Below are 9,331 nucleotides of genomic sequence, written 5' to 3' on the forward strand. Positions count from 1 at the left end.
TGCAAACAGATAGTTGTTTTTTTCTGGATTTTTCGAAAGCCTTAAAGTAAAAGTAGCCCATTGCCGCCTCATAGAAAAGCTAGTCGCTCTTAGACTAGATGAACATACGCTTTCTTTGCTCCGCAACTTTTTAACGCTGCGTCAGTAATTTACTGGGGTTAATGGCTTTTCCTCGCCCCTATCCTATGTAACTTCTGGTGTCCCGCAAGACAGCGTACTCGGCCCTTTACTTCTTTTTATATATATTAATTATTTGCCTTGTAATATTCCTTCTCAACTGAGGCTCTTTGCGGATGATTGTATAATCAATCGTACGATTAACAACGCCGACGATCATCTAGCTCTTCAGGCAGATCTTGACGATTTCTAACTGGTGTCAAGCCTGGCAAATGACTCTTAACGTTAAATATGCAAGGTTATGACGTTCACCCGCAAGAAGACCGTATCCAAATTTAATTATGTATTAAATGACTCTGTTGTATCCCGGGCCTCATCTTACAAATATCTAGGTATTCCTTTCACGCCTAACCTATCGTGGTCCTTGCACATTTCCACCATTCGTAGCAAAGCATCAAAGACGCTAGGGTATTTCCGCCGTAATTTGCACAATCTCCGCCCACCGTACGTAGCCTGTTTTATCTAACTTTCGTCCGTCTGCAGCTAGAATATGCTTCAGCAGTATGGTCACCGTATCAAAAGTATTTAACTTGCCAACTATAATCTATACAGAATAGAGCCGCTCGCTTCATTTCAGGCAATTGCAAACCAAACTCTAGCATTACAGTAATTGAAAAGGATATTTCACTTCAGCCATTAGAACTTCGTCGACAGCTCACCCTTTTATGCCTCTTTCAGAAATATGTTAATAGCCCGAGACCATGCCCCTTTCCCCTTGAAGCTCCATTGCGCATATCATCGCGGCTACATCATAATCTCAGCTTTCGGCGCATTTATGGCAAAACGCTGGCATTCAATTCATCTGTACTCCCACGAGCCATTTCACTATGGAATAGTCTTCCCGACACAATCGCCTCTGAAGTTGACCGGGCGTCGTTTTGGAACACGCTGGAAAAATTCTTCACAATAAATTGTTTACGAAATAAATAGTTTGCCATTGGGTGTTATTCTTTTACATGTTCTTGCTGCATTTTGTCTTTATAATGTTGTATCTTGCCGTAGCCTGTAATCATTTTTGTGTTTCACTATGTATTAGGGGGCGCGAGCTTGTCAAGCTGTCGACAAGGCAGCTTTTTTCTCTCGCCCCCTCATGTGCTTTCAGTACGTGAAATAAACGAAATGAAATGAAATAAACGAAATGAAATGAAATGTTCCCCCCTTACCCAATGCTCCGTCTTAGGAGCCTGTAAGGTATATTGAATAAATAAATAAATGGTTTCCCATTTATCTAGGACAGATAGCTACTCAGGTTGACCAGCTTGCTGTCCAAACATTTCCAGTGTATAGATGACGCCATCAATGAAATACTGATGAGTGGGTTGCACAACAATATGTTTATGCCTGATATGCATTCGCGTGTGCGATAGACTGTGCATTAAAAACAATTAACAAGTCATAGGGCACATCATCCTCGTCAGCACACGGTAGGAAGCGTATTCAAAACGGTCTTAAAAGCGCCTTTTTTTTTTCGGGATGTGCTTCAAAGCATTCCTAAGGAAACCCGTGTCGTGAGAGTCAAGAAAATAATGTTAATGTTTACGACATTTTTACAAAAAAGACATTCTACTGAGCAAGGTACAAAAAGGCCTTTGCTCTGCGACTATGGCTTCACTGGAAGGGTTCCAGTACGAAACTGAAAAAGGAAAGACCGCACTGAAGGCTTCACAGGCTTTTTATTTACTCTTTTCAGCACATCGCGTTCTATACTCAAACGATTTGCGCTGCGATAAACAGGCACTGGCAAAACACATCAAGCACATCAGGCACTGGCAAAAACATTTATGCATCGTTTTCCTTGTTACAATGGCTACTCATCTTAAAATTTTACCGCTGAAGATACCGCTGAAATATCTTGTCGGAAAGCACTTAACCCGCCCACTACAGCCTGCAGACATGGACAGCATTACATAATCAGGCAATGATTCCGAAAATCGCACTTGGATAACAGTTCGTAGAAAAACCTTTATGTTGCCGCAAGAAAAATAATCTATAGTCGGATACATGTCACGAAAAAAGCGACAAACCGGCCTTAAAAGATTCCATCCAGCCAGTGACATCGCTCCACACACGAAAAAAACAACAGAAAAAAATTACCGACGATTACGTTACTTCCTAATGCGAAATTTGAGCGCAGCAAATAAGCTGTTTCACCTTTTCGATAGATTGAGGCAAAGAAATCGAGCAACACATGTATGCGCTATCACAGAATTTTTTTTTTATTTTTCATACGTATTCCTTTAACAAAGACTCCACTAACAGTTCTTGACAGTCATGAAGGAAGCTTTGTGGTCGGAGAAATAGACAGATATATGTTCGACTTGGTACACCAATGCTTGATTCTCAAAGACGAGATCTATACAAGTGCCTCGCGAGGTTGTCACAGCCGTGGGACGCGTTACGAGCGAGAGGAACGGGATGTTCTCCCGCATAAGTGTGAAGAAATTCCTGTTTGTCTTTATGTCAACATTAAAGTCCCCCACTACTAACATCGGTGTGGATCGATGGACGGTTAATGCGAGTTGCAGGAAGTGCACGACGTCGTTCGTGACTGCCGTAGGGGCGAAGTAGGCAGCTACTACCAGCAAGCCGTTGGGCAACTTTGCGGCGCACAGTTCGCCAATTTCATGTGACGTGCCAAACATTTCGACTGGTATTGCAGAGAGACCTGTGCGCAAGTAGATAGCGACTCCCGCCGCTCTGTTGTGGTCTCTGCGAGCACCACAGCAGTATAGGAAATCTGTGATTTCGAGAGGCTCTTCGGGATCCATCCAGGTTTCAGCAAAGCAAAGTACAGAAGAATGGCGCAGAATGTGATCGTGGTGTACGTCTTTGGCATGTGCGGCAAGGGAGCGTACGTTAAGAGCGGAGATCAATAAGTAGTGCGGCTGTTCAGTCATGGCGAGGCACTTGGCGGTGATGGTGTCAAGTTTGTGGGACTGCAACCGACGAAATTCATCGGCTAGCTTTCTGTCCGGATTGGCTTTTCCGTGGTAGAATGTGAAGTCGTTGTCAACATTGGTCAGGTAGAGTCCGTTGATGTCTGTAGCGCGACTCAGTGCCACGTATACCAACTTCTGTGGATGATTCTTGGCGTAGGAGTACACGACTTCATCATATGTGCCACCCTGGGATTAATGAATAGTAATGGCGCTCGCCTGCACAACGGGAAGCTGGCATCTTCTTACCGATACCTTCGTCTTCTTGTCGATAACGCAGGTGACGGTACGCCTTTCAATCGGTATCCAGTTGGGTTGAATGTTTCTGTTGAGCTTGCGTAACTGGTGGGATTTTGCGGCCGCTACGGTTCCGATCGCAAGTTTGGAGCCAAGCTCCCCGAACTGCAACCATATGCGTAGCGGTTTCCCATGGGTGTCGTTTTCGATGCATTTCAGTGTTCCCACCGATCCATTAACAAGGCCATCGGAAACATCCACGTTGAGGGTGATCATGCAAGGCTTGCCAACGCACAGCATTACATTTGCCGGCAAATTTCCTATTTCGGCCTTGGGTAACGTTTCGACCTTACGCATGTCCTCTGTTTGCTCTTGCATTGACCTACACCCAACGATTGTATCCTGTGCCGCGCATGGTACAGCATTATCCTGTGCTACTATGGCCTTTGTTGTGTTGTAGTAATCAGATTCCTTGTTGGAGTAGAACAAGCGTATGCCACCGGGGCAAGAAGCTTCTGCTTCCTGCTGTGGAACGAACCGACTCTCGATAAGTGCGATTTCCTCGGGGTCTAATTCGACACCATCTCCAATTTTGGAAAGCAACGTGGAGAACCAGAGATTGTTTTGTCGTACCACTTTAATGAGTGCGAAGTAGGCGAGATGGTGCCACGCGATTTCTGTGTTAAACACGTCGTCTGTTTTGACGCGCTTGAACACCTCAGCTGCACGAACGGGGGGAAGCTGTCCCCACAGAGAATGACGTCCAACCCTCCGAAGGGCTGCAGATATTTGCAGGTGATGGAGCGTTGCCGCGAGTCGATTCTGTGAAGTATATCAGCAGACATCATGCTAACTTCGTCGATAATCACGCATCTGACATTCCTGAAAGCATAGCGGAAGGTGTTCAACTCGTTGTCCCTGAGTCCGCTGTCTTGAGGCTAAGCTTGAACGCTGCGTGCACAGTTACTTCGCCTAGTGCCACCGCCGCCTTTCCTGTTGTAGCGCAAGCCTCATATGCGTTTAGATTGCATGGGCCAGCAGGGTTACAGTACCTGTTGTAGAGGTCCATGATCAGGCGCAGTACTAATGTTTTGCCGCATCCAGCCACTCCCGTGAAGAATATTTGCAGTGGTGGAGAGTCCGGAGTTGTCAGTCGGTGTAGGACTTCTCGGACGATCTCGTACTGCTCATCATTTGTCTTCCGCATGGTGTCCAGGTACTAATCTCTGCTCATGACGTCTTGGCGCGTGCACACGGCGGGGCATTGTTTAAACGGGGCATTGGACTCGACTGCACCAATGTCTAGGAGATCAGAGTCGTCGTTCTCCACGGCTGCCGGGTGCACGGTCACGTCGGAAATCTCAGAGGCCGTCTCCCGTTCCTCGTTATTGGGTCGTATCAGGGAATTACAAACAGCACGGAGGTCTTCAATATTTACATCACTCTGGTAGCGTGATTTGTGCTCCCGAATTACGTCAGTGTTTTCCTCGTATAACCGCTCGAAACAATTTTGGTCTAAGATGTCCACCTCCTTACGAAACGGGAAGAAGAGTAGGACATGTTCTCTCTTGAAGTTAACTGGATCGTCGATGGAGTAACCGCGGTAGCGAAGTATCACTCGGTAAACTCTCTTCTTGCAGGTGTAGATGTTGTAGTCTGTAGCGAACTCTGCCAGAGTGACGGCTTCCAATTCAGGCGCGCGGTCTTCGTAGCGCTCGATCATAGTCCTTTTCCAAACGTCCGTGCTAGATTCGTCCAAGCGTTCCTCCTCCATTTGAGCGTTAGACTTCCGGATGCGCGTCCTTTCCTCAGGCCAGGCAGTGTTTACAAAGACAATTTTGCGATTGGCCTGCGACATGTCCTGCTTGAGCAAACACCAGGCGACCTCCTGTGCTGAGAGCTCGATCGCATTGAGCATCTTCACGCCCAAGTGTCTCAGTGCCTGCGTGTAATCCATGTCCCCCTTATCCTTGAAAATTTCTTGCACCGCACGGTTCAGATTGGACATGCCTCAATTGGCCTTATTTACATACTCTACCACGTAGGCAGCACACGCGTACGTGTCGAGCACGATCTGAAGATCCATGTTTGAATCTAGAACGGACGCCACCCATGGGTTAAAGTAATTAACCCGCTTTTGCTGCACGGTACGGGGTAGCATGACGGTGGGACGAGGTGTACCCGCTCGGAGAACCGAAATGTACTGCTCCCTGTCCGTGATGCCGTAATGTTCCCAGAACTGCTGTAGTGAATCATAGTTGGTCGTTTCCAAAGCCTGGTGCATGGCTTGGTACTTGATTTGGAGCATCTCGATGTGTTTCTTCTGCGCCTCACTCTCCACACTCGGGAAAGGCACTACGACCATGGGTTCATCAATGGGCATGAAAGGGACGTTAAAGCGGCACTTGGTGCTGTTGCGCTTGTAGCAGGTGTGGGTGTGTTGGTGTACCTGCGTGCGCTCCCGCTTCAAGTAGGTGGTGTCCAGCGAAAGCAGAGTAGTGGCCATTTCCAGAGTTCGGGGCATGTGCATGGAGAGTTCCTCATTGGGGGTATTATCAAGCCAGAGAAGAATGTGCGCGTGTGCCGACCCGCGATGCTGAAATTCGATGCGTTTAAAGTAGTCGACCACTACGTATGGTCTGAAGGGGGATATCCGGGTATTCTGGAGTATGTTTAGAATGATGCGCACCAGGCGGTCGAAGTAGATGACACAGACTACGGGATCGTCATTTACTAGCTGGGCACGATAAATGCTGTTCATTTCCTCTACGGCAACTGCAGTCTCATCAGGTTGTAGACGAAGTCGCTGAAGCAACACTAACAGCTCGGGCCAGTGCAATTCCGAGGCAGACAGTGTGAGGAACGCCATAGGCTTACCCAGTTGGCGGATCATGGCAAAGAGGTCTTTCTTGCGCCTGGCCCAGTACTGCACGGTATTGGGTATGCCATGCATAAAAGCCATGTCATGTTCTACCGCTTCCTGAACGACGTCCTTGTCGAGTAGCTGTTGTTTCGTTAGGGTTTCCACCGCTCTTACGTTGCGGAAGGCCACAGACATGTCGCTGGCTACTCGGTGCCTAAACACTTTCATGGCCATGTACAGTACGCGCTGTGGGGTGGCACCTCGACGATCAGACCTGCGGATCTCGCTTATGGCGTGCGTGAAGACGGTTGGTTTGGCACTGGCGTCTACTCGGCGTGATTCACCGAGGTAAATCTGTGGGAATGAGAGCTCCTCCGCATGTTCGTCGTAAAGGATGCTCAAGGGCTTCTTTCCCTCACCGGGTGCAATGACGAGAAACTTGTCTTCATCCCATATCAAGGTGTGCTGAGCCAACGTCATGGCTGTGGCCGCCTGGATGGGATCGTTGAGGTCCGCGCATTCCGGGAGCGACTCAATTTCGTCCTGCTTTTCCACTTCAGGGATATCACCCAAACGGGCAAAGTCGCACTTGATGTTGCAGTGCTTGTGTAGTGTGCTATCGCAAAGCATTTTGAGCCACGGCAGCAAATCACATTTTCTCACTGCCCCCGCCAAGTACGTCGTCTTCGCGAGAATACGCCGCTTCAGATGCACATTGAGAGCGCGGTCTTGTTCGATGGCACGGGGCAACGATGTAACCATCTCGTCCACGTCAACGCAAACGTTCACAACTGGACCCTTAATGCCATATTGGCCTCCGCCGTGCATCAATCGTCGCACTTGCATGAATGGGATTCGCGGAGATACGAGTCTTACACTCACCGCATTAAGTTGTGGAAGGTGCGCTGGCCTCGAGCGATATTTGTAACCGTTTGTTGTCAAAAAATGAGGAATGTCACCTTTCCGCACAGATTGCATGCATGAAGAGCACAGTCTGAATTGACACAAGTCCGAGTTGGGAAACGCACACCGGAGATTCTCACGGCACGTATCCGGAAGCGGTTTCACGTCATTTTGGAACCAGAGCCGATCACATACTGAACACACACTTCCAAACGGATTGTCTCTAAACTGTCGCCGGAAAGCATTTGTTGCACCCTGACTGTTTGCGAGCCTTTGTTTGAGTTTGGCCTCGGCCTCGGCCGCGCGAACGGTAGAGTCTTCTCAGCGACGGCGATTAGCTTCTGCTTCAGCCTCGCTTACTGCTGGTTGCTCTCGACGGCGGCGGTGAGCCTCCGCTTCGGCGGTGCGAACGGCAGGGTCTTCTCGGCGGCGGCGATGAGCTTCTGCTTCAGCCTCGCTTACTGCTGGTTGCTCTCGACGGCGGCGCTTAGCCTCTGCTTCGGCGACGCGTACTCCTGGATCATCTCGACGGCGGCGAAGGTAAGCTTCTGCTTCGGCGGCACGCACCTCTGGATTCTGGCGGCGACGGGCGACGGCGCTGGGCCATAGAGAAACATGCTTACGTAAAGAGCGGACACTCGAGCCTTTTCGCGGCCGAGCAAGTAAGGGTCTGACCACCCGCGAGGCGGCGTAGCGACGTTCGCTTCCAGTCCACCTCAAAGGTAGATAGCTTATCATACGTACACCGGCTTACATCAAAACGTATGCTTTTGTGCTTTCCTTGCTCTTTCTATATAAACGTCGATGCTGAGCCGGTCATGTGCCGCCGGTGACGCCCACCTCACCGTGCTTTTCAATGCGTCACCTCGTTTGGCCGGTAACTTGTTTCCTTTTGTATGCAGAAATAATTTTGCTCTTTTTTGAGCTAAGAACGCTTTTGGCAAGTAGTTTGTTGCGCAACGTGAACTTATTTTGTACGTGTAACATAGAATAGGAGCCGTGTCGCATTTTTAAAGTGCAGTTACTGTATGTTTTTGGGTCGTGTTTTTTTTTTTTTGAAGAACATGTGCATTCCTTCGATTGCGTAATTTTGTAGGACAGCTTTAAGACAAACAATTTTTCGGTGGCTCAGATGTATCTTAACACAAACTTTTATTCGGCAGTACAAGAACTGTGTGTTGCGCATTTGGGATCGTTTTCCGAGTGGTGTTTACTTCGGGGTGTTTGCAAAATGCATGGGCTTTTGCCGCTTCGTAAGCATCATTTATACATGCCGAATTCCTTATAATGGCTAAAGCATTCTCGTTTGGGTCTAAAAAGCGCTGCTGCCTGTTCGGGGCCTGCATTTTGACGACATCTACTGCTTTTAGTCGCTAACAGTGGATGCCCTGTAATACCTTTGCCATACGGGGAGAGGGCAATTTTGTCTGCGATCATGATTATAAGCATAGAGTTGGGTTACTATTGTGGATTCAGTGTGGTATGTTCAAATTTCTGGACAGCCTACTGATCAAGGCTGATTTATAGAAATTCCGCACGGGCTGTGCCTGCATTTTTTCCTCCTTACTTGTGTCTACCAGTTCAGAACTCCTTTTCTGTTGTTCTCACGGGTGATGTTTTAGAGGAAAAACACAGCCGGTATGCGAAATTTCTTCATCGTGACGCTGTTCCGCGTGCTTCACAATACCTTCAATCTTGTTTCTCTTTGTAATGTGATGTATTTTATGAAGTGTGTGATCCAGTATTTCTCTGCCATTCAATATGTAAACAAAAAAATAAACTTTTTTGTATGGAACCACTGCCTCCTTGTGTGCCACTGAGAAAAGCGGCTCAATAACGGCAAAAAAAAAAGATTAAAATAACAACAGCTCTGATCACTTTATTTTAACCTGCATGAACTAAGTCAGCCACGCTTATTTTCAGCGAGAACCTAGCCGGTATTTCCAGTGAAGAGGTTGCGATCCGCGACTTTCATACGTCCTTACGCATGGCTTCGTTAAAGCACTTGCGTGCAACTCTAGACGATGTAGTTGAATATTTTAACAACTTAAGGTAACTCAGAATTGAAAGCATTTCTATCGAAAACGAAACTGAAACAGAGCAAATCACGTGCCGAAAATCTCGGAGGACGAAATTAACGGTCTGACCAGCCGCTCGGGGCGTTGGCGCTGCTCGGCCGCAGTGCCCTATGGAAGTGTCCGCTCTTTACGTAAGT

General features: G+C 47.9%; 2 pseudogenes; both read right to left on the reverse strand.

Annotated features, from left to right (window-relative positions):
* Positions 1-2,429: 2,429 nt before the first annotated feature.
* On the reverse strand, positions 2,430-3,974 carry LOC146201070 (uncharacterized; annotated as a pseudogene).
* Positions 3,975-5,359: 1,385 nt separating this feature from the next.
* Positions 5,360-7,854, reverse strand: LOC146201071 (uncharacterized; annotated as a pseudogene).
* Between the last annotated feature and the right edge of the window lie 1,477 nt (positions 7,855-9,331).

This window comes from Amblyomma maculatum, chromosome 2 (genome assembly GCF_055883805.1).
Source record: "Amblyomma maculatum isolate TAMU_Amacu chromosome 2, ASM5588380v1, whole genome shotgun sequence".
Taxonomy (NCBI): domain Eukaryota; kingdom Metazoa; phylum Arthropoda; class Arachnida; order Ixodida; family Ixodidae; genus Amblyomma; species Amblyomma maculatum.